The sequence below is a fragment of the Phyllobates terribilis genome, unplaced genomic scaffold (genome assembly GCF_046119375.1).
Source record: "Phyllobates terribilis strain yellow unplaced genomic scaffold, ASM4611937v1 Scaffold_9__5_contigs__length_417890890, whole genome shotgun sequence".
Classification (NCBI taxonomy): Eukaryota; Metazoa; Chordata; class Amphibia; order Anura; family Dendrobatidae; genus Phyllobates; species Phyllobates terribilis.
In genome coordinates this window covers 222,827,562-222,854,271 of record NW_027362769.1, presented here as the reverse complement: position 1 = coordinate 222,854,271, position 26,710 = coordinate 222,827,562, and positions in this window count along the sequence as shown.

Genomic DNA, 26,710 nt, shown 5'->3' with positions numbered 1-26,710 from the left:
AGCCGGACCTTTTTAGTGTATGCTGGTGGTTGTAGTCTCCGTGGCGGCAACCCGGTTCCGTGGCTCAGGGCGGTCAAACCAGTGGCAGAACTATTTATGTGGTTTTGATGTTTAAATGTCCGACTACGCCACCCGTGGATTGCGGTCAGAGTGAACCGCCGCTGCAGGACAGACCGCTGAGGCTGGTGTTGTGGGTGCAGCAGAGCGTAGCATAACTCCCCACGGGAGGAGTATAGCCTCAGGGCAGTGTATGCGGAGGATGGGGGTGATGGTGCAGGGCAGCAGCAGTAATGACACGGAGTCAGTGATGCAGTCCAGGGCCTTTACTCACAGTTCTTATTATCCAGACCACTTCTGCAGGTAACGGCTGCCCACGTCGTACTGTGCTCACCAGGTGAGGGGCTCAGACAACTCCCAGATAACTTTGGAGCGCTTCACAGGACCCCCTTTGTGTGTCCTTTGTCTGGCCTTTCTTACCAACGCTTCTGTCCGGCTGCCTCGGGCCTCCTCTTGGTAAACTTGGCGCCAGTTTCCCTGACCCTATGTGGTGCCTTCCTAGAGGGTGTAGCGAGGGGCTGCGCCACATAAAATGTCAGAGCCTCCGGTTTCTAGCTGAGGGTCGTTTCCCGCCTCCACTAGTTTCGGGGACCGGTCTCCCCCTTTGGCCTGACCCCTCCACGCAGGTGGATTCGGGCGTGCGGTGGCGACTCGCCCGTCCGCACCCCTGGGATCCCTTCGGTCCTCATTCCTGGAGCCTTCTCCGCTCCTCTTCCTTCCTTCTCCCTCTTCCAGGCCTGGGCCTCTGTTACTAGGCCCGCCTCCGGAGCAGAGCTCATGCAGAGCCCCTGCTCCCTGTCACTTCTGCTCAGACTTCTCTGCACTGAACTAAGATGGTGTCCACCTTTTATACTTCCTTCTCAATGCACCCAGGAACTGCTTCCTCCCTGCTCCTGCACTACAGGGTTCCCCTTCCTCAGTGTTCCCTCCCCCCACTCCACCCAGAGACAGGGACTGTCGTGCCCATCTCAGAGGCATATTGGTCGCCCTGCCCCACGGCAATGTGGTGTAATGCATGCAGGTGTCGGGGTCCTGATCCACACTCCATCCTTACCTGAGAGTGAGATATCACACCTCTGGGTGAGGTGCAATACCTCTGTAGCAACTAAGCCCTCGGGGTGCTACAGTTCCATTTATCTTCAGCCTAGGTGACGTATTGCGATACAGGGCCGTGATTTTGGCTATAAAAGGGTCCCCTAGACCCCTACCCCAAGCTTTTTATGAGAATAATATATGGCGTGCCAGGAGACTCTATGGAATGCTTTCTCAGCATCCAATGAGAGTATCTAATTACAAATTTTTAACTGCATCTAGCCCAGGAAATACTTTGTGCCTAGTAGCAGTGTCTGCTAGTCAGCGGATTATCCCAGCTGTTAAGCAAGCTACACCACCTGTAGTTTGGACACTTAATTTTTTCAAAGGAAATGCTTCGGGACCCCGGGATACTCAGTGAAGAGCATCAGGAGGCACCCCAAGGCATAGGGATTGGGACTGGCGGTAGGACGCCTTGCGGTGGACCGCCGAGCTCGATCTTTATAAAAGCTTTTTAACTGCAGCAGCTTTACTGGACGCTACTATAGCTGGAATTACGCGGCTGCTAGCATGAGACTTGCCCTCCAAGAGATCCTTGTAAAAGGATTTAAAGTGTATTCATTCAAATTAGAGAGACAATTTAAATTAAAAAGCTTAGACCTGCCTCCACCACAGGGGGCTCGCTCGACCCACCAGCGGACAAGCACCAGTATTGGGAGAGGGGGGCTGGCCGGCGACACGGAGGTGGCACGGGCAGGAACGGACTGGCCTTGTCGGCTTCTCACTTTTTGGATTTTAGAAGGGCATGACATGCCTATATCTGTGTCTCCCCCTCCTTTTACTCCTCCAACTCTTTTCTTTTCGCATGACTATATGTACTTGTCACTTTTCCATGTGTTAGTTATGTCTTCTGAGCAGTTTGTCAGCTTTTGGACACCTTTGAAGGTGTTTTCTATGTGTTTCTATTTGTTTTTGTTTGCCTGCCATTGGTTTTAACGGTGTTCGAAGGTGTTCGACGAACAGTTCGACGAACAGTTCGGCGAACACAAGGGTGTTCGACGAACCGAACCGAACTCGAACACTACGGGGGTTGCTCAACACTACTCACAACGACAGTGTATCGACTACAGTGGCCTAAACCAGATTACCATCAAGAATAAGTACCCCCTGCCTCTCATCTTGGAGCTGTTCAACCGTCTTAAAGGCGCGAGGATCTTCACCAAGCTAGATCTTCATGGGGCGTACAATTTGGTTCGGATCCGCCAGGGAGATGAGTGGAAGACAGCATTCAACACCCGGGACGGTCTCTATGAATACCTCGTGATACCCTTTGGTCTCTGTAATGCTCCAGCCGTCTTCCAGGAGCTGGTTAACGACATCTTCCGAGATCTCTTGTATTCTTGCGTAGTGGTGTACCTGGATGATATCTTGGTCTTCTCTCTGGATCTGCCCACACACCAGAGGAGTGTTCGTCAGCTTCTGCTAAGGCTCCGGCAGAATCATCTCTATGCAAAATTTGAGAAATGTCTCTTCGAGCAGTCTTCCTGTTACGGATCCGGGTGGTGGAACCTCTGTGCAGCGATGCATGGAGGGACCCAGAGGGGCGTAACTAAGTATCAACCCAGACCTACCCTGGTCGTACGGCAGCTAACGACTCCGTGACCAGGGAGGGACCTAGCAGAGGGACCAGGTGCTACTCTGGGGACGACCTTGTAAGAGAGCAGGTGACTCCCACGGGTCAGATGGCTGAGACTGACCAATACTGCAGATGGGCACAGCAGGCAGGCTGACGAGAGGTCCGGGTAGATGAACTGGCAGAGGCAGCGGATGACAGGCGGAAGTCTCTAGGTAGGCTGTCAGGTGGTCACGGCAAGTGACGGGCAGGAGCCTCTGGGTAGGCAGACATGTGGTCACGGCAAGTGACGGGCAGAAGCCTCCGGGTAGGCAGACAGGTGGTCACGGCAAGTGACAGGTGGGAGCCTCTAGGTAGGCTGTCAGGTGGTCACGGCAAGTGACGGGCAGGAGCCTCCGGTTAGGCAGACAGGTAACAGGCAGGTGCTTCCAGGTAAGCAGGCGGGTGAGGCCCATAGACAGACTGGCAGACTGAATGGAAGACAGTCTGTCGGGCTGAAGAGTAGAGATGAGCGGTGTTCGACTAGAACTGTTCGCCAATCTCAAATTCGAGCTGTTTTGGGCGGTGTTCGAGTTGTTCGACGAACCCGAACGATTTGCAAAAAATTCGGCTGTTCGAGGTTATGTTCGATAACTGTTCGTGCACCAAAAGCGTGTCCTGCATGTCTGGCGCTATTTAGAGCACCAATCATGCAGGGATTGTCTGCCACTCACTGTAATGCCACAGCCATGGTGGTTGTGGCATTACAGTGATTGCCCAAAATCGATGGGAACAGTGCCAACAGTGAAACATGAAAAGCCGGCAATTCAGCAGCGGCATACACCGGTACCCGACAATTTAGAACCGAAAGAATAGAGCTTCACACATAGATTAGATAGATAGAAACATGTCAGCCACATATATATGAAGTACAGTGACAGTGTTGCTTACTGTACTTGTCATTTAGTGTAAAGGATTTATCAAAAAAAATAATAGTGTTTTCATGCACTGTCTCTTTAAAAAAGCCGGCCGGCAATTCAGCAGCGGTACCCGACAATTTGGAATAGAAAGAATAGAGAATCACACATAGATTAGATAGATAGAAACATGTCAGTCACATATATATGAAGTACAGTGACAGTGTTGCTTACTGTACTTGTCATTTAGTGTAAAGGATTTATTAAAAAAAATAATAGTGTTTTCATGCACTGTCTCTTTAAAAAAGCCGGCCGGCAATTCAGCAGCGGTACCCGACAATTTGGAATAGAAAGAATAGAGAATCACACATAGATTAGATAGATAGAAACATGTCAGTCACATATATATGAAGTACAGTGACAGTGTTGCTTACTGTACTTGTCATTTAGTGTAAAGGATTTATTAAAAAAAATAATAGTGTTTTCATGCACTGTCTCTTTAAAAAAGCCGGCCGGCATTTCAGCATCTGTACCCGACAATTTAGAATAGAAGGAATAGAGCATCACACATAGATTAGATAGATAGAAACATGTCAGTCACATATATAAGAAGTACAGTGATAGTGTTGATTACTGTACTTGTCATTTAGTGTTAAAATAAAGGATTTATTTAAAAAAAAATTGGCGTGGGGATCCCCGTAATTTTAGTCTCTAGCGGAGGTTAAGCAGACGGCTGGGGCAGATGTTTGAAGCCTGGGAAGTGGGTAATACCCACGGAGCTTCCCAGGCTACTAATATCAGCCCCCAGCGGAATACCTAGCCTTTACTAGCTATTAAAATGGGGGACCCCCCAAAAAAAATGACGTGGGGTCCCCCCTATTTTAATAGCTAGCAAAGGCTAGGCAGACAGCTGGGGGCTGATAATAATAGCCCAGGAAGGGTGCCATGAATATTGGCCCCCTCCCAGGCTAGAAACACCAGCCGTCAGCCGCCCCAGAAATGGCGCATCCATAGGATGCGCCAATTCTGGCACTTAGCCTCGCTCTTCCCACTGCCCTGTAGCGGTGGCAGTGGGGTAATAGGGCTGGGGTTGATGTCAGCTTATAATGCCAGCTGACATCAAGCCCAGGTTAGTAATGGAGAGGCGTCTATAAGACACCCCCATTACTAACCCCATAGTCAAAGTTAAAAGAAAACACAAACACCCAGAATAAAGTCCTTTAATTGAAATAAAGACACAATCCTTTATTGTTCTAAATTAAACCATACTTACCACCACGCCCATTCCAGCTGAAGCCAACGATCTCCTGCAATAAAAGTAAAATAATAAAGCAACCTCATCCTTACCTTTCCATGGTTCCCAGGACAGCTTCAGCTCTGCTACATCGAGATGACAGGCTGGACCGCAGCAGAACGCTGCCATCCAGCCTGTCATCCCGCAGACACTGAGAAGCGCAGGCATGCTTGCGCTCCTCAGTGTCTCGCTGTGTCGGCATAAAGATGAGCCGACAATGAACTCGTCTCACCTCATGCACGTCACTGACAGCGTGGGAGAATTCTCCGGCACTCAGCGCTTCAGCGTGAGAATTTTCCCACGCTGTCAGTGACGTGCATGAGGTGAGCCGAGTTCATTGGACTTGAATGAGCTCACCTCATGCACGTCACTGACAGCGTGGGAAAATTCTCACGCTGAAGCGCTGAGTGCAGGAGAATTTTCCCACGCTGTCAGTGACGTGCATGAGGTGAGCTCATTCATGTCCATTGAACTTAGCTGACCTCATGTACGTCACTGACAGCGTGGGAGAATTCTCACGCTGAAGCGCTGAGTGCAGGAGAATTCTTCCACGCTGTCAGTGACGTACATTAGGTGAGCTGAGTTCATTGGACATGACCTCGGCTCATCTGGATGCCGTAACAGCGAGACACTGAGGAGCGCAAGCATGCCTGCGCTTCTCAGTGTCTGCAGGATGACAGGCTGGATGGCAGCGTTCTGCTGCGGTCCAGCCTGTCATCTCGATGTAGCAGAGCTGAAGCTGTCTGGGAACCATGGAAAGGTAAGGATGAGGTTGCTTTATTATTTTACTTTTATTGCAGGAGATCGTTGGCTTCAGCTGGAATGGGTGTGACGGTAAGTATGGTTTAATTTAGAACAATAAAGAATTGTGTGTTTATTTCAATTAAAGGACTTTTTTCTGGGTGTTGTGTTTTTTTTAAATACTTTACTAGAAATTCATAGTGGTCATGTCTAATATTGGCGTGACCCCATGAATTTCGGGCTTAGGGCCAGCTGATAATGCCAAGCTGGCCCTAACCCCTTTATTACCCAGTGAGCCACCGCACCAGGGCCCTGGATGAGTTGGGTACAGCGCCAGAAGATGGCGCTTCTATGAACGCGCCATTTTCCGGGGTGGCTGCGGACTGCAATTTGCAGCGGGTGGGGCCTGAAAGCTTGGGCCTCCCTGCGCTGCGGATTCCAGCCCCCAGCTGCCTAGTTGTACCTGGCTGGACACAAAAATAGGGCGAAGCCCCACGTATTTTTTTTTTTTTAATTATTTCATGAAATAATTAAGAAAAAAAGGGCTTCCCTATATTGTTGTGTCCGGCCAGGTACAAATAGGCAGCTGGTGGTTGGGGGCAGCCCGTTCCTGCCTGCTGTACCTGGCTGGACACAAATATAGTGCGAAGCCCCACGTCAATTTTTTTTTTAATTATTTCATGAAACTAGATGGTGGCCCGATTCTAACGCATCGGGTATTCTAGAATATGTATGCGGCAGACCCGGCGCAATCAGCAGAGCGGTGTTTAAATTTGGCGCCAAAATCGCTGACTGGTCGCGGCCAGCAACCGCGACCAATCAGCAAAGCGGTGTTGAAATTTGGCGACTATATCACTGATTGGTCACGGCCGGCGGTTGCGACTAATCAGCAGAGCGGGGTTTAAATTTTGCGCCAATAATGCTGATAGGTTGTGGTCGCGACCAATCAGCAAAGTGGTGTTTAAATTTGGCGCCAATAATGGTGATTGGTCACGACCTCGACCATTCAGCAGAGCGGTGTTTAAATTTGGCGGCAACAATGCTGATTGGTCGCAATCGCCGGCCGCGACCAATCAGCAGAGCGGTGTTTAAATTTGGAGTCAAAATCGCTGATTGGTCGCGGAAGGCAACTGTGACCAATCAGCAGAGCGGGGTTTAAATTTGGCGCCAATACTGCTGATTGGTCGCGGCCGGCAACCGTGACCAATCAGCCGAGCAGGGTTTAAATTTGGCGCCAATACTACTGATTGGTCGCGGACGGCGACCGCGATCAATCAGCAGAGGGTGTTTAAATTTGGCGCCAATAATGCTGATTAGTCGCGGCCGGCATTCGCGACCAATTAGCAGAGCGGGGTTTAAATTTGGCGCCAATCTCGTTGATTGGTCGCGGCTGGAGTCCGTGACCAATCAGCAGAGCGTTGTTTAAATTTGGCGCCAATCTCACTGATTGGACGCGTCTGGCGTCCGCGACCAATCAGCAGAGCGTTGTTTAAATTTGGCGCCAAGCTCGCTGATTGGTCGCGGCCGCTATTTAAATGTGGCGCCCAAATCGGTGATTGGTCGCGGGCAGCGTCCGCGACCAATCAGCAGAGCGGTGTTTAACTTTAGCGCCAAGATCACTGATTGGTCGCGTGCGGAGAGCGCGACCAATCAGCTAATCGTATTGGTGAGGACCGGGGAGCGCCGCTGCCTGGTCGGATACTTCCGTTGCGAAAAGCCGGGAGATGAGCGACTGCTCGCAGCAGAAGTATCCCGACCCGCAGCGCCGCTCCCCCGTGCTCCCTTGACACCCTAGCCGCTGATGCCCCCACAGTATCGCATGGTGTTACAAAGATCCGGACATTTGTGTTAAAAATCGCTGATTGGTCGCGGGCGCTGCCCGCGACCAATCACCGATTTGGGCGCCAAATTTAAATATCGGCCGCAACCAATCACCAATCTTGGCTCCACATTTAAACACCGCTGTGCTGATTGGTCGCCGTCGCTGGGCGCGACCAATCACCGATTTTGGCGCCACATTTAAATAGCGTCCGCGACCAATCAGTACAGCGGTGTTTAAATGTGGAGCCAAGATGGGTGATTGGTCGCGGAGGATATTTAAATTTGGCGCCCAAATCGGTGATTGGTCTCGGGCAGCGCCAGCGACCAATCAGCGATTTTTAACACAAATGTCCGGACCTTTGTAACACCATGCGGATACTGTGGGGACATCAGCGGCTAGGGTGTGAAGGGAGGACCGGGGAGCGGCGCTGCGGGTCGGGATACTTCTGCTGCGAGCGCCCGCTCATGTCCCGGGTTCTCGCAGCGGAAGTATCCGCACAGGCAGCGCCGCTGACATCCATGCGGCTAGGGTGTGAAGGGAGGACCGGGGAGCGGCGCTGACATCCAATTGGTCGCGGCCGCTATTTAAATGTGCGGCACAAATCGGTGATTGGTCGAGGTCTTGGCGCGCGACCAATCACTGATCTTGCCGCCAAAGTTAAACACTACTGTGCTGATTGGTCGGATATTTAAATTTGGCGCACAAATCGGTGATTGGTCGCGGGCAGCGTCCGCGACCAATCAGCACGGTAGTGTTTAACTTTGGCGGCAAGATCAGTGATTGGTCGCGCGCCAAGACCGCGACCAATCACCGATTTGGGCGCCACATTTAAATATCGGCCGCGACCAATCACCGATCTTGGATCCACATTTAAACAACGCTGTGCTGATTGGTCGCGGCCGATATTTAAATGTGGCGCCCAAATCGGAGATTGGTCGCGGTCTTGGCGCGCGACCAATCACTGCTCTTGCCGCCAAAGTTAAACACTACCGTGCTGATTGGTCGCGGACGCTGCCCGCGACCAATCACCGATTTGTGCGCCAAATTTAAATATCAGCCTCATGCACGTCACTGACAGCGTGGGAAAATTCTCCTGCACTCAGCGCTTCAGCGTGAGAATTCTCCCACGCTGTCAGTGACGTGCATGAGGTGAGCCGAGTTCATTGTCGGCTCATCTGGATGCCGTCACAGAGAGACACTGAGGAGCGCAAGCATGCCTGCGCTTCTCAGTGTCTGCGGGATGACAGGCTGGATGGCAGCGTTCTGCTGCGGTTCAGCCTGTCATCTCGATGTAGCAGAGCTGAAGCTGTCGTGGGAACCATGGAAATGTAAGGATGAGGTTGCTTTATTATTTTTCTTTTATTGCAGGAGATCGTTGGCTTCAGCTGGAATGGGCGTGATGGTAAGTAGAGTTTAATTTAGAACAATAAAGGATTGTGTCTTTATTTCAATTAAAGGACTTTATTCTGGGTGTTGTGTTTTTTTTTTTAACTTTGACTATGGGGTTAGTAATGGGGGTGTCTTATAGACGCCTCTCCATTACTAACATGGGCTTGATGTCAGCTGGCATTATAAGCTGACATCAACCCCAGCCCTATTACCCCCTGCCACCGCACCAGGGCAGCGTGGAAGAGCGAGGCTAAGTGCCAGAATTGGCACATCCTATGGATGCGCCATTTCTGGGGCGGCTGACGGCTGGTGTTTCTAGCCTGGGAGGGGGCCAATATTCATGGCACCCTTCCTGGGCTATTAATATCAGCCCCCAGCTGTCTGCCTAGCATTTGCTAGCTATTAAAATAGGGGGGACCCCACGTCATTTTTTTGGGGGGGTCCCCCATTTTAATAGCTAGTAAAGGCTAGGCAGACAGCTGGGGGCTGATATTAGTAGCCTGGGAAGCTCCGTGGGTATTACCCCCTTCCCAGGCTTCAAACATCTGCCCCAGCCGTCTGCTTAACCTCCGCTAGAGACTAAAATTACGGGGATCACCACGCCAATTTTTTTTTTAATAAATCCTTTATTTTAACACTAAATGACAAGTACAGTAATCAACACTGTCACTGTACTTCATATATATGTGACTGACATGTTTCTATCTATCTAATCTATGTGTGAAGCTCTATTCTGTCTGTTATAAATTGTCGGGTACCGCTGCTGAATTTGCCGGCCGGCTTTTTTAAAGAGACGGTGCATGAAAACACTAATATTTTTTTAAATAAATTCTTTACACTAAATGACAAGTACAGTAACCAACACTATCACTGTACTTATTATATATGTGATTGGCATGTTTATATCTATGTGTGATGCTCTATTCTTTCTGTTATAAATTGTCGGGTACCGCTGCTGAATTGCCGGCCGGCTTTTTTAAAGAGATGGTGCATGAAAACACTATTATTTTTTTAAATAAATCCTTTACACTAAATGACAAGTACAGTAAGCAACACAGTCACTGTGCTTCTTAGATGTGTGACTGACATGTTTCTATCTATCTAATCTATGTGTGAGGCTCTATTCCTTCTTGTCTAAAATGTCGGGTACCGGTGTATGCCGCTGCTGAATTGCCGGCCGGCTTTTTTAAAGAGAGCGTCTTCTGAGCAGTTTGTCAGCTTTTGGACACCTTTGAAGGTGTTTTCTATGTGTTTCTATGTGTTTTTGTTTGCCTGCCATTGGTTTAAACGGTGTTCGACGGTGTTCTAAGGTGTTCGACGGACAGTTCGACGAACAGTTCCTCGAACATCCCGGTGTTCGACGAACCAAACCGAACCCGAACACTACGGGGGTGGCTCAACACTACTGAAGAGTAGTCATGCTGGCGGACAGGACTGATAGTCAGGCTGGTGGGCAGGACTAGTAGTCAGGCTAGCAGCGGGACCTGAGGGCTGAAGCAGAGGTTAGAACACTGTGCATCAACTATTGCTCGGGCACCTCCATTTTGGAAGAGGTGCCTTATATATGGGAGGACCTCCGGCAATTTGCCGGGGACTCCTTAGGGCGGCGTGCGCAGCCCCTTTAAGAGGAAGGGAGTGCAAGTATGCCCTAAGCACAGTGTCCGGGAAGCTGCACACGCCGGCAGCAGAAGCAGGAAGAGGAGCGCTGGAGGACGCGGGACAGGGAGCGCGGCTGTGAGAGGGACGGCGTCTCTGCCTGGCAGAGGGCAGAGACGCTGATGCTACACTTCCCTTCCGTTCCGGGGATATATTATCTCCGAGACTGGTCTTTGGATGGATCCCGAGAAGGTTTCTGCTGTCTTAAAATGGCCCCTACCGGAGGGCTTGAAGGCGATTCAGTGATTCCTGGGCTTCGCAAATTATTACCACCTCTTCATCCCTCATTTCTTCTCCCGGACCGTTCCCATCTCCGCGCTCACCCGTAAGGGAGCAAATCCCAAGGAATGGACTTCCGAAGCGGAGGAGGCCTTCGTCTCCCTAAAACAAGCCTTCTCCTCCGCCCCTGTGCTGCACCGTCCGGATTGCAACAAGCAGTTATTCCTGGAGGTTGATGCTTCCTCCTCTGTAGCCGGAGCGGTGCTCACCCAGAAATCCCCATCCGGAAGAATGGTAACCTGCGGCTTCTTCTCCAAGCTCTTCTCCTCATCCGAGCGCAACTACTCCATAGGAGATCGTGAGCTGCTTGCCATCAAATTTGCCCTGGAGGAGTGGCGCTACCTGCTGGAAGGGGCTCTGCACCCGGTAATCATTTACACAGACCACGAAAACCTAGCCTTTTTACAAAACGCCCAGAGACTCAATCCACGTCAGGCCAGGTGGTCTCTGTTCTTTGCCCGATTCTGCTTTAGTCAACATTACCGCCCTGCACACAAGAACATTAAAGCCAACGCTCTATCCCGCTCATTCCTGTCCTCCGACCAAGAGAAGGAGCGTCTGCATATCATCGACCCCTCCAGAGTAATGACCGTCGCCCCGCTTGACCTGTCTTGTCTTCCACCCGGTAAGACTTTTGTAGCTGTTCCGGATTGTAAGAAGGTTCTCTGGGGTCATTCGTCCAAACTAGCCGGCCATGCAGGCCAGAGGAAGACCTTCCTGCTCATCGCCCAGCATTACTGGTGGCCCTCTCTACGCAAGGATGTTGCAGATTTCGTCACGGCTTGTTCTTCCTGTGCCCGTAACAAAGTTCCCAGGCATCTTCCCGCCGGCTGTCTCCTGCCTTTACCCGTACCCTCTGCCCCGTGGCAACACATAGCTATGGACTTTATTACGGATCTCCCTGTTTCTGCCGGTTGTACTGTCATTTGGGTGGTCGCTGACCGCTTTTCTAAAATGGCCCACTTCATCCCTCTGCCTGGTCTTCCGTCCACATCTGAGGTGGCTAAGGACTTCATCCATCACATCTTTCGTCTCCACAGCCTTCCCCTCCAAATTGTGTCTGATTGCGGGGTTCAGTTCACTTTGCGCTTCTGGAGAGCTACATGTAAGCTGCTGGATGTCACTCTGGATTTCTCCTCTGCTTATCATCCCCTGTCCAATGGTCAAGTGGAATGTATCAACCAGGTCCTTACCAGCTTTCTCCGGCATTTCGTCAATGCTCACCATAACGATTGGGCTGAGCTCCTGTCCTTGGCCGAGTTCTCCCATAACAACCATGAGAATGAGTCTTCTTCCAAATCCCAGTTCTTTGTGGTCTACGGCCAACACCCCCGGATTCCATTTCCCGTCTCCGCTTCTGTGGACAATCCTGCCGCGGAGTCTCTGGTCAGCAAATTTTCTACCATTTGGGAGAACACTAGATCCACACTTCTTCTGTCCTCTGAGCGGATGAAGAAACATGCCGATAAGAGACGTCTGGATCTGCCTCAATTCCGTCCGGGAGACAGGGTCTGGCTCTCCTCCAAACATGTTCGGCTCAAAATACCATCGTATAAGTTGGGTCCGCAGTTCATCGGGCCGTTTGAGGTTCTCAAGCAAATCAATCCCGTGGCTTACAAGCTAAAACTCCCGGCCACCTTACGCATTCCCAACTCCTTCCACGTATCTCTCCTCAAACCAGTTGTTCTTAATTCTTTTTCTGATGATCCTGGTACCACTCCAGCGCCTGTCTCCGCTGAGGATGTCTATGAGGAAGAGAACATTTTGGCCACCAAAAGGGTAAGAGGAAAAACCTTTGTTCTGGTGGATTGGAAGGGGTTTGGCCCGGAGTCGAGGTCTTGGGAACCCAGGGAGAACATCCATGCCCCTCTTATTCTTAAAGAATTACTTGCTGGCCTAAAAAAGAGGGGGCATAAAGGGGGGGTACTGTAGCATCGGCGTCTCTGCCCCCTGCCAGGCAGAGCTGCCACCCCCCCTACCACCGCGGTCCTGCTCCTGGGTCTTTCGGCCTCCCTGCTGCTGCTGGTGCACGCAGCTTCCCTAGCACTGTGCGCCATCCTAAAAAGTCCCCGACCAATGGCCGGAGGACTTTCTCTATAAAAGGCACCTCCTCCAATATGGAGGTGCCCGTGCAAGGTTGTTGCTCTGTTATACTTACTTTGCTTCAGCCCTCAGGTCCTCGGCAATTTAGTCCTGTCCGCCAGTCTGTTCTTCAGTCCAGTCCACCAGTCTGACTACTATCCAGCCCGACTGTCTGTCTACAGTCCAGTTCGCCAGTCTGTCTTATAGGCTCTGCCTGCCTGCTTACCTGGAAGCACCTGCCTGATACCTGCCGTGCCCGCCAGCCTGCTTACCTGGAAGCACCTGCCTGTTACCTGCCGTGCCCACCAGCCTGCTTACCTGGAAGCACTTGCCAGTTACCAGCCGTGCCCGCTTGCCTGCTTACCTGGGAGCACTTGCCAGTTTCCCGTTGTGCCCGCCAGCTTGCCTACCCGGAGCACCCATCTGGCTACCAGTCGAATCAGTCTGCTTGTCTACCCGGACCACCCGTCAGCCTGCCTGCCGTGCTCATCCGCAGTACCGGTCAGTTCCTGCCATCTGACCCATGGGAGTCACCTGCTCTCATACAAGGTCGGTCCCAGAGTGGCACCTGGTCCCTCTGCTCGGTCGCTCCCATGTTCACGGAGTTGACTGAGCCGCCGTGCGACCTTGGTCAGGCCGAGTAGATACTTAGTCACGCCCCTCTGGTCCCTCCTTGCAACGCAGCACAGAAGTTCCACCAAAGCAAAGCCGGCTGATGGCTCTCTAACAATAGCAAGGGCCGACTGCTGGCCTTTTAAGAAAAGTAAGGGCCGTCTGATGTCCCTATAAAAATAGGCTTTATGACTTTCAGAGACCCTCCATCATAAATAAAACTGCATGTGTCTGATGATGTGTCACACACCACATTGCCAGATAAGGTTGTAAAATGTTAAAATGACATTTCCCGCTGAATGCATATGTCTTTGTTTTAAAAATTTGTCGTAAAAAAAGCAAAACAATAGGATCTTTCTTTAGTATAAAAAACAGCGTCACCAATTTAACCTCAATGTAATCACACTGTTCAGCTCCTGCACCTCCTCCTCCATCTCCGAAATGACCACATCAGTCACAAGCTGACAGCACTGCAGCACTGCCTTGGCCAAGCGGCAACAGGCTGTGTTGAAGATATCATGCTTAATGCTTAATTGACAAACCGCCCAGTGCTCTAGAGTTGTTGAAAGCTGTAACACAGCAGCCTGATCTGTGGCTCTCACCGCTGAACATACAGCCAGGCATGGTCATGTGTGACAATGGGCGGAACCTGGTGACGGAGAAATGACAGCCGGAGTAGATACGGTTTCCCTCTATGCCAGTCCTTTCACCAAGCTAAATACAACTCTCAGCAAAAAAAGCTGTGGACTGGCTCCGTACCGTCCCTGGCCACATTCACCTGTCCACGTGTTTGTGGGTAGGCGGTCCTTCCCAGTAAGTGCACTGGGGAGGGCACGGGTCATGTTGGGGACCTGTGCTTGTGTAAGGCAGAGACGATACCGGGAAAAATAATGGCGACTGGGGACCGAGTATGGATACGCCGTCGCCGCCGCCATAAGATTGTGGACAGCTTCCGCCTCCACGAGCCTAAAAGGCCATATTTCAAGAGCAAGCAGCTGCCCAGAAATCTAGCAGTTAGTGTTGCCGCCTGTGGGTGGTGGCTGGCTGCATACTTGCGCATGCATTCCAAGTAACAGAAAACTAAGCAGATGGTGGCCTCTATCATCATCATGGCCTCACCTCGGCACTATGAACTCTCCTGAAGGAGAAGCCAAGGCTAAGAAAAGTGTGGGGGAAGGTTCCCGGACACTCTATAATTGCTTTTGTAATATGGATCGGACATGCTTATGCATGTTATTTCTTAAACCGTATTGCCGATCAGGCCATTGTCCAACTCTGTAGTGATGAGTGAGCACTAAAATGCTTGGGTACTCGTTGCTCGGCTCGAGCAAATTGGAATACTCGGGTGCTCGACCCGATCAACGAGCCCAATGTAAGTCTATGGGAAACTCGAGCATTTTTCAGGCGGCTCCCCCCGGCAGTCTGCAGAGGACCTAAAAATTGCCCAACTCGATGAGAACAGTGCTCAGATGACATGGGGACACCATGTGGAAGACCCCTGGAAGCATTTCTGACTCCGAGATCACTGCTGTCAACAACGTTGTCAGAGTATTACACCACTTTTACGGACTCGCAATGAAACATACAAAAACAAAACAATAATGGATTTTCCTGGGAAATATGTTAAGGAATATCCTTTCCAGGGTAATGACTTGTATATAAGGCAAAATAAATAACCAAAAACAAAAATACTCCTCCACACCTTGGGCTATGTTCACACGTAGCGTTTTTGATGCGTTTTTGCACTTTTGCATTGCTTTTAACCAAGACAAATGCATTCAACAGGAAATTTCATTCTAACATTTTACAACCTTATCTGGCCATGTGGTGTGTGGCACATCATCAGACACATGCATACAGTGCTGAAAAGTCATGAGAACAGCATGGGGAAGACCCCTGGAAGCATCTCTAACTCCCAGGTCACTGCCTAAAAGTGTGCCCATCATAAGTGATCCTTGGCGCATGCGAAGATGTCTCCCGCCATGAACCTGTCGTTGCAGACTTGCAACAATCACCGTCCATGTCCTTGTCCCACTGCAGACTTCAGTTGTCCCTACCCCATTCCTTGGAATGCAAGCGCAAGTATGCAGGCAGCCTTACACCCACCCACTCACAGGCTGAAATACTATACTGCCAACTACTACTATACTGACAGCTGCTTGCACTTGAAATGTGGCCTTTTAAGCTCGTGCAGACGGAACCTTTTCACAACCTCATATCGGCGGCGGCCCGGTGTCCATACTCGGTCCCCAGCCGCCACTATATTTCCCGGTATCGCCTCCGCCTTCCACAAACACGGGACCCACAACATTACCCGTTGCGCTCCCCAGTGCACTTACTGGGAAGGACCGCCTAACCACAAACACGTGGACAGGTGAATGTGGCCAGGGACGGTACGGAGCCAGTCTACAACTTTTTTTGCTGACGGTTGTATTTAGCTCGGTGAAAGGACTGGCATAGAGGGAAACCGTGTCATTTCTCACAGGAAGTCCTGTAAAGCTGCTTTCACTTGAAATGTGGCCTTTTAGGCTTGTGGAGGTGGAAGCTTTTCACAACCACATGTCTCATGCCTCGTGTCCATACTCGGTCCCCAGCCGTCACTATTGCTCCGTCTTCTACAAGCACGGGTCCCTGAACATTACTACTGGTACTTTTCTGTGGGAATTTGCTTGCCACCTACCAGCCTGGAATATTTCCAGCAAACTATGGTACGTCGCCATGGTATTAGCACTGCCCCCAGTACCAGTAGCGAAGCCATCCCCAATTTCCTTCTCAGGAATTTTATTTGGTAGACTGAGTGGCTGCCCAAATACATTTTCTCACAAAGGAGCTAAAGATAGAGTGGCAGTAGGTGCAAGTTTCTCAAGCCTGTTAGATATTAGAGGGTGAATGGCAGCACATTGGATCAGTGGTTTTCACTGAAGACTTGCAGCGCTGGGATCCTGGGTTCAAATCCCAGCAAGGACAACATCTGCAAGTACTTTGTATGTTCTCCCCGTGTTTGTGTGTGTTTCCTCCTCAGTAAATAAGCAGCCCTAGAGTGTCCGGGAACCTTTCCACACCCTTTTCTTAGCCAGGACTGCTTCTTGGCAGGGTTGGACGGTCCCACCAGAGAATCCTCTGGTGTGCCTTGGCTTCTACCTCAGGAGAGTTCTTGATAGCGCTAACTTTGCAGCTGCTATGGGGCTCTTGAGCGGGGGAGAAAGGTTAGCAATCAGAATCAAATCCTCTGGTGGGCACAATGTTTTTCAATCTGAAACAGCTTCTCAGTGGGAGTTGTATTTCACCACAGCCATATTCTTTAGCTTGGTGAAAGGACTGGCATAGAGGGAAACCGTATCTACTGCGGCTGTCATTTCTCCGTCACCAGGTTCCGCCCATTGTCACACACGACCATGCCTGGCTGTATGTTCAGCGGTGAGAGACACAGATCAGGCTGCTGTGTTACAGCTTTCAACAACTCTACAGCACTGGATGGTTTCTCAATTAAGCATTAAGCATGTTATCTTCAGCACAGCCTGTTGACGCTTGGCCAAGGCAGTGCTGCAGTGCTGTCAGCTTGTGACTGATGTGGTCATTTCGGAGATGAAGGAGGAGGTGCAAGAGCTGAACAATGTGATTACATTGAGGTTAAATTGGTGACGCTGTTTTATATACTGAAGAATGATCCTATTTTTTTTTTTTTTTTACTTTTTTTTTTAAGACAAATGCATTCACCGGGAAATGTCATTTTAACATTTTACAATCTTATCTGGCAATGCGGTGTGTGACATCATCAGACACATCCTGTTTTATTTATGATGGAGGGACTCTGAAAGTAATAAAGCCAATTTTTATAGGAATATCAGACAGCCCTTACTATTCTTAAAACGCCAGCTGTCGGCCCTAGCTATTGTTAGAAAGCCATCAGCCGGCTATGCTTTGTTGTCCCATTATTAACAAGTGGGTCTCCTATACTGTAATTGCATATCCAGTGACTGTAAGGGCTGCCAAAAAGTTGGACGCAACCCAATAACCCTTTGAAGAGACATAGAGGAGGGTCTCAGTAAAAAAAATGTTCCCATTATAAAGGAGCGGGTCTGCTATAGTGGTAATGCCCATGCTGTGACTGCAAGGGCTGCCAAAATTTGGGAAAAACCCCACTAAGTATTTAAAGACACATAGAGCAGGGCCACAGTAACAAGGTACGACATGTTCCCATTAGAAAGGAGAGGGTCTGCTATACAGTTATAGGGTATGCAGTGAGTCCAACGGCTGACAATTTTAGGAAAAACCCCAATAAGAATTTAAAGACACATGGAGGAGGGCCACAGTAACAAAGTACGACATGTTCCCATTAGAAAGGACAGGGTCTGCTATACAGTTATAGGGTATGCAGTGAGTCCAACGGATGACCAATTTTAGGAAAAACCCCAATAAGAATTTAAAGACACATGGAGCAGGGCCACAGTAACAAGTACGACATGTTCCCATTAGAAAGGAGAGAGTCTGCTATACAGTTATAGGGTATGCAGTGAGTCCAACGGCTGACAATTTTAGGAAAAACCCCACTAAGAATTTAAAGACACATGGAGCAGGGCTACAGTAACAAGGTACGACATGTTCCCATTAGAAAGGAGAGAGTCTGCTATACAGTTATAGGGTATGCAGTGAGTCCAACGGCTGACAATTTTAGGAAAAACCCCACTAAGAATTTAAACACACACAGAGCAGGGCCACAGTAACAAGGTATGACATGTTCCCATTAGAAAGGAGAGGGTCTGATATACTGTTATAGGGTATGCAGTGAGTCCAACGGTCGACAATTTTAGGAAAAACTCAACAAAGAATTTAAAGACACAAAGAGAAGGGCCACAGTAACAAGGTACGACATGTTCCCATTAGAAAGGAGAGGGTCTGCTATACAGTTATAGGGTATGCAGTGAGTCCAACGGCTGACAATTTTAGGAATAACCCGACTAAGAATTTAAAGACACATGGAGCAGGGCCACAGTAACAAGGTACGACATGTTCCCATTAGAAAGGAGAGGGTCTGCTATACAGTTATAGGGTATGCAGTGAGTCCAACGGCTGACCAATTTTGGTAAAAACGCCACTAAGAATTTAAAGACACATGGAGCAGGGCCACAGTAACAAGGTACGCCATGTTCCCATTAGAAAGGAGAGGGTCTGCTATACAGTTATAGCGTATGCAGTGAGTCCAACGGATGACCAATTTTAGGAAAAACCCAATAAGAATTTAAAGACACATGGAGCAAGGCCACAGTAACAAGTACGACATGTTCCCATTAGAAAGGAGAGAGTCTGCTATACAGTTATAGGGCATGCAGTGAGTCCAACGGCTGACAATTTTAGGAAAAACCCCACTAAGAATTTAAAGACACATGGAGCATGGCTACAGTAACAACGCACGACATGTTCCCATTAGAAAGGAGAGAGTCTGCTATACAGTTATAGGGTATCCAGTGAGTCCAACGGCTGACAATTTCCGGAAAAACCCCACTAAGAATTTAAAGACACAGAGTAGGGCCACAGTAACAAGGTATGACATGTTCCCATTAGAAAGGAGAGGGTCTGCTATACAGTTATAGGGTATGCAGTGAGTCCAACGGTCGACAATTTTAGGAAAAACTCAACTAAGAATTTAAAGACACACAGAGCAGGGCAACAGTAACAAGGTACGACATGTTCCCATTAGAAAGGAGAGGGTCTGATATACAGTTATAGGGTATGCAGTGAGTCCAACGGCTGACAATTTTAGGAAAAACCCAACTAAGAATTTAAAGACACATGGAGCAGGGCCACAGTAACAAGGTACGACATGTTCCCATTAGAAAGGAGACGGTCTGCTATACAGTTATAGGGTATGCAGTGAGTCCAACGGCTGACCAATTTTGGTAAAAACGCCACTAGGAATTTAAAGACACATGGAGCAGGGCCACAGTAACAAGGTACGACATGTTCCCATTAGAAAGGAGAGGGTCTGATATACAGGTATAGGGTATGCAGTGAGTCCAACGGCTGACAATTTTAGGAAAAACCCAACTAAGAATTTAAAGACACATGGAGCATGGCTACAGTAACAACGCACGACATGTTCCCATTAGTAAGGAGAGAGTCTGCTATACAGTTATAGGGTATCCAGTGAGTCCAACGGCTGACAATTTCCGGAAAAACCCCACTAAGAATTTAAAGACACAGAGTAGGGCCACAGTAACAAGGTATGACATGTTCCCATTAGAAAGGAGAGGGTCTGCTATACAGTTATAGGGTATGCAGTGAGTCCAACGGTCGACAATTTTAGGAAAAACTCAACTAAGAATTTAAAGACACACAGAGCAGGGCCACAGTAACAAGGTACGACATGTTCCCATTAGAAAGGAGAGGGTCTGATATACAGTTATAGGGTATGCAGTGAGTCCAACGGCTGACAATTTTAGGAAAAACCCAACTAAGAATTTAAAGACACATGGAGCAGGGCCACAGTAACAAGGTACGACATGTTCCCATTAGAAAGGAGACGGTCTGCTATACAGTTATAGGGTATGCAGTGAGTCCAACGGCTGACCAATTTTGGTAAAAACGCCACTAAGAATTTAAAGACACATGGAGCAGGGCCACAGTAACAAGGTACGACATGTTCCCATTAGAAAGGAGAGGGTCTGCTATACAGTTATAGGGTATGCAGTGAGTCCAACGGCTGACCAATTTTAGGAAAAACCCCACTAAGAATTTAAAGACACACAGAGCAGGGCCACAGTAGCAAGGTACGACATGTTCCCATAAGAAAGGAGAGGGTCTGCTATACAGTTATAGGGTATGCAGTGAGTCCAACGGCTGACAATTTTAGTAAAACTGCCACTAAGAATTTAAAGACACATGGAGCAGGGCCACAGTAACAAGGTACGACATGTTCCCATTAGAAAGGAGAGAGTCTGCTATACAGTTATAGGGTATGCAGTGAGTCCAACGGCTGACAATTTTAGGAAAAACCCCACTAAGAATTTAAAGACACACAGAGCAGGGCCACAGTAACAAGGTACGACATGTTCCCATTAGAAAGGAGGGGGACTGCTATACTGTTATAGGGTATGCAGTGAGTCCAACTGCTGACCAATTTTAGGAAAAACCCCACTAACAATTTAAAGACACACAGAGTAGGGCCACAGTAACAAGGTATGACATGTTCCCATTAGAAAGGAGAGGGTCTGCTATACAGTTATAGGGTATGCAGTGAGTCCAACGGTCGACAATTTTAGGAAAAACCCAACTAAGAATTTAAAGACACACAGAGCAGGGCCACAGTAACAAGGTACGACATGTTCTCATTAGAAAGGAGAGGGTCTGATATACAGTTATAGGGTATGCAGTGAGTCCAACGGCTGACAATTTTAGGAAAAACCCAAGTAAGAATTTAAAGACACATAGAGCAGGGCCACAGTAACAAGGTACGACATGTTCCCATTAGAAAGGAGAGGGTCTGCTATACAGTTATAGGGTATGCAGTGAGTCCAACGGCTGACCAGTTTTAGGAAAAACCCCACTAAGAATTTAAAGACACACAGAGCAGGGCCACAGTAACAAGGTACGACATGTTCCCATTAGATAGGAGGGGGACTGCTATACTGTTATAGGGTATGCAGTGAGTCCAACTGCTGACCAATTTTAGGAAAAACCCCACTAAGAATTTAAAGACACACAGAGCAGGGCCACAGTAGCAAGGTACGACATGTTCCCATTAGAAAGGAGAGGGTCTGCTATACAGTTATAGGGTATGCAGTGAGTCCAACGGCTGACAATTTTAGTAAAAATGCCACTAAGAATTTAAAGACACATGGAGCAGGGCCACAGTAACAAGGTACGACATGTTCCCATTAGAAAGGAGAGAGTCTGCTATACAGTTATAGGGTATGCAGTGAGTCCAACAGCTGACCAATTTTAGGAAAAGCTCCACTAAGAATTTAAAGACACATAGAGCAGGGCCACAGTAACAAGGTACGACATGTTCCCATTGGAAAGGAGAGGGTCTGCTATACAGTTATAGGGTATGCAGTGAGTCCAACGGCTGACAATTTTAGGAAAAACCCCACTAAGAATTTAAAGACACATAGAGCAGGGCCACAGTAACAAGGTACGACATGTTCCCATTAGAAAGGAGGAGGACTGCTATACTGTTATCGGGTATGCAGTGAGTCCAACGGCTGACAATTTTAGTAAAAATGCCACTAAGAATTTAAAGACACATGGAGCAGGACCACAGTAACAAGGTACGACATGTTCCCATTAGAAAGGAGAGAGTCTGCTATACAGTTATAGGGTATGCAGTGAGTCCAACGGCTGACCAATTTTAGGAAAAACTCCACTAAGAATTTAAAGACACATAGAGCAGGGCCACAGTAACAAGGTACGACATGTTCCCATTGGAAAGGAGAGGGTCTGCTATACAGTTATAGGGTATGCAGTGAGTCCAACGGCTGACAATTTTAGTAAAAACGACACTAAGAATTGAAAGACACACAGAGCAGGGCCACAGTAACAAGGTACGACATGTTCCCATTAGAAAGGAGAGAGTCTGCTATACAGTTATAGAGTATGCAGTGAGTCCAACGGCTGACAATTTTAGGAAAAACCCCACTAAGAATTTAAAGACACATACAGCAGGGCCACAGTAACAAGGTACGACATGTTCCCATTGGAAAGGAGAGGGTCTGCTATACAGTTATAGGGTATGCAGTGAGTCCAACGGCTGACAATTTTAGTAAAAACGACACTAAGAATTGAAAGACACACAGAGCAGGGCCACAGTAACAAGGTACGACATGTTCCCATTAGAAAGGAGAGAGTCTGCTATACAGTTATAGAGTATGCAGTGAGTCCAACGGCTGACAATTTTAGGAAAAACCCCACTAAGAATTTATAGACACATACAGCAGGGCCACAGTAACAAGGTACGACATGTTCCCATTAGAAAGGAGAGGGTCTGCTATACAGTTATAGGGTATGCAGTGAGTCCAACGGCTGACCAGTTTTAGTATAAACAGCACTAAGAATTTAAAGACACATGGAGCAGGGCCACAGTAACAAGGTACAACATGTTCCCATTAGAAAGGAGAGGGTCTGCTATACAGTTATAGGGCATGCAGTGAGTCCAACGGCTGACAATTTTAGGAAATACCCCACTAAGCATTTAAAGACACAGAGCAGGGCCACAGTAACAAGGTACGACATGTTCCCATTAGAAAGGAGAGGGTCCTGTCCGATGGGAGGGTCTGAGAAAACTTTGACAGTGTTCCCCTGCCTCTGCTGGATTGAAGTTGTGTCTCTCTCGCCTGTACTTCTTGGTTGTCCAACGAAGTGTGCCCTCTGCCGCCAGCGTTTTCAGATGGGAATTTTTTTAATAGCTCCGCAACAAGGGCCTTCTGGTACAGCCCCATTTTTGTAGACCTGTCCGCCTCAGGAATAAGAGATATAAAATTCTCCTTGTAGCGTGGGTCTAGAAGTGTCACCAACCAGTAATGACTTTCACCCAAAATTTTGAGAATGCGAGGGTCATGGGAAAGGCAGCGTAACATAAACTCGGCCATGCGTGCCAGACTGCTAACAGGCAAGACTTCCGTGTCCTCACCAAGAGGATCACTGACCATGCTCTCCTCCTCCTCCTCCTCTCTGTCTTCTGGCCATCCACGCTGAACAGACGGTATGAAAACTGTGCAGGTAGTACCGGCTATAGTGCATGAAACTAGCTACTGTCCTTCCTCCTCCTCCTCCTCTTCCTCATTGTCACCCAATCCACGTTGGGATGAGATGAGGCTTGGCTGTGTGTAATCACCCTATATGGTTCCTTGCTCCATCTCATCGTGGTCCGCATGCAATGCATCTTCTTTGATTGTGAGCAGAGAGCGTTTCAGGAGACAGAGAAGCGGGATGGTGACGCTAATTATGGCGTCATTGCCGCTCACCATCTTGGTGCAGTCCTCAAAGTTTTGGAGGATGGTACATATGTCTGACATACATGTCCACTCCTGAGGCATTATGTGTGGAGTCTGAACTGAATACCGATGGCCTTGTTGATGCTGGTACTCAACAACTGCCCTCTTCTGCTCACAAATCCTTACCAACATCTGCAGTGTAGAGTTCCAATGCGTGGAGACATCACACACCAGTCTGTGAGCTGAAAGCTGCAAATGCTGCTAAAACACTGCAAGGGCGGCGGAAGCTGTCGCTGATTTTCTAAAATCGACACACAGGCGGCGTACTTTAACAAGCAGATACGGCTGCTCTGGGTAGGATTTGAGAAACCGCTGAACCACAAGGTTAAGCACATGGGCCAGGCATAGTACGAGTGTGAGCTCGCCTTGCCTCAGAGCCGCCACCAGGTTCCGGCCATTGTCACACACGACAATGCCTGGCTGTAGGTTAAGCGGTGTGAGCCACAGATCTGCTTGCTCTTTCAGAGCTGTCCACAACTCTTCAGCATTGTGTGGTTTTTCACCTATGCATATTAGCTTCAGCACAGCCTGTTGCCGCTTGGCCAAGGCAGTGCTGCAGTACTTCCAGCTTGTGACTGATGTGGTCACTTCGGAGATGGAGGCTGAAGAGGAGGAGGAGGCTGAGGATTATGAGGTGCAGGAGCTGTAGACCGTGGGGGCAACCCCGTGTTCCGTCCCAAGGTCCGACTGGGTCCCGGCTTCCACTATGTTAATTCAGTGTGCCGTCAGCAAGATGTACCGTCCCTGCCCACAAGCACTTGTCAATGTGTCCGTGGTTAGGTGGACTTTACCGGTAACTGCATTGTTGAGAGCACGGCTAATGTTTTGGGACACGTGCTTGTGTAATGCGGGGGCGGAACATCGGGAGAAATAGTGGTGGCTGGGGGCCGAGTACCGAGGGACGGCCGACGCCATCAGGTTGCGGAATGCTTCCCTCTCCACGAGCCTAAAAGGCAACTTTCCGAGCGCAAGCTGTCGTGAAATGTGAGAATTTAGTAGTGTGGCCTGTGGGGTGTTGGCTGCATATTTGCGCTTGCATTCCAAGGACTGGGGTATGGACAACTGAACGCTGCGCTGGGACAAGGACTTGGATGTGCTTCCTGATGCTGCTACTTGAGAGTGTGCAACAACAGGTGAAGGGCAGGAGGCATCTTCGCATGCACCATGGACAGGGGATTGGCTTGCATGCACAACAGCGGAAGAAGCAATGGTGCCACCCGCAGACACTGTTCCTGGACCCTGTGGTTCGGCCGACAAAGTCGGGTACTTTGCTGCCATGTGCCTGATCATGCTGGTGGTGGTCAGGCTGGTTGTTTTGGCACCCCTGCTGATGCTGGCCTGGCAGGTGTTGCAAATGGCCTTTTTGGGGTTATCAACAGAGTCTTTAAAAAACAACCTGACTCGGGAAGACCTAACAGTTGTACTGGCAACTTCCTTCATGTTGGTGTTACGGGGATTGGTTGCCTGCCTTCTGTCTGCAGCCACCACACTGCTTCTTCCTGCCTGTTGTGGTGCTCTGCCTCGCTCCCCCTGTGTGCTGCTGTCTTCGCTCTGCATGTCCTCCTGCCAGGTTGGGTCAGTAACTATATCATCCACCACCTCGTCTTCCACTTCCGCACCCTGGTCCTCCTCCTGACTTTCTGGCAATTGTGTCTCATCATCGTCCACCTCTTGTGACACTTTCCCACCGTCGCCTTTGTGTGACCGTGGCTGCTCAAATATTTGTGCATCGCTACACGCGATCTCCTCTTGCCCCGCTTCAAGTGGACCAGGCAAGAGGCCCGAATCTATAAATGGAAAAGTGAACAGCTATAAATGGAAAAGTGTCCAAGTGTGGGATCAGTTGTCTCTGGGTACTCGGCATGGTGGGAGGAAGAAGGATCAGGGTGAGGAATATGCGGTCCAGACTCACGGCTACTGAGACTTAAACGTGTGGAAGACAGGGTGGTGGTGGTGGTGGCTAAGTGACTGGAAGCATTATCCGCTATCCAACCAACAACCTTTTGACACTGCTCTGGGTTCAATAGTGGTGTGTTGCGGTCCCCTAGAAATTGGGACAGGAAGGTCAGGCGAGAAGATGTGGGTGTTTGTTGTGGCACAATTTCGGCTTGCCCACCGCCTTGTCCTCGACCTCTGCATGCACCATTAACATCAGTTCCCAGTCCCTTGCCACGTGCCTTGCCCATTTTAAATGGAGGACAGTTTCTTCCACGCTCACTACAAATGACTGAGTTTGGAGAGAATTTATATGTGATCCGTGTGACGGAGAAAACAGAATTTTATATACCTGGCCTGTAGGTAAGTAGTTTGACCAGCAAACTGCTATGAATTGCTTCACTGACACACTGAAAGAAATTTTTAATGGAGGCCAGAAATGGCAGTATTTTCTGACAACGTATATGTGAGCCGTGTGACGGAGAAAACACAGTTTTAAATACCTGGCCTGTAGGTAACTATTGTGAACAGCAATCTTGTGTCAATTGCTTCACTGACACACTGAATTTTTTTTTTAATGGAGGCCAGAAATGGCAATATTTTTTGAAAATGTATATGTGATCTGTGTGACCATGTGGAAGACAAGGTGGTGGTGGTGGTGGCTAAGTGACTGGAAGCATTATCTGCTATCCAACCAATAACCTTTTCACACTGCTATGTGTTCAATAGTGGTTTTCTGCGGTCCCCTATTAATTGGGACAGGAAGGTCGAACGAGAAGATGTGGGTGTTTGTTGTGGCACAATTTCAGCTTGCCCACGGCCTCGGCCTCTGCATGCACCATCACCATCACGTCCAGTTCCCCGTACCTTGCACATGCCTTGCCCATTTTAAATGGAGGACAATATCTTCTACGCTCACTACAAATGAATGAATTTGGAGCGAACTTATATGTGATCCGTGTGACAGACAAATCACAGTTTTAAATACCTGGCCTGAAGGTAACTATTTTGAACAGCAAACTGGTGTCAATTGCTTCACTGACACACTGAAACAAATTTTTAATGGAGGTCAGAAATGACAGTATTTTCTAAAAACGTATATGTGATCGTTGTGATGAAGAAAACACAGTTTTAAATACCTGGCCTGTAGGTAACTATTGTGAACAGCAATCTTGTGTCAATTGCTTCACTGACACACTGAAATTTTTTTTTAATGGAGGCCAGAAATGGCAGTATTTTTTGAAAACGTATATGCAATCCGTGTGACGGAGAAAACGCAGTTTTAAATAGATG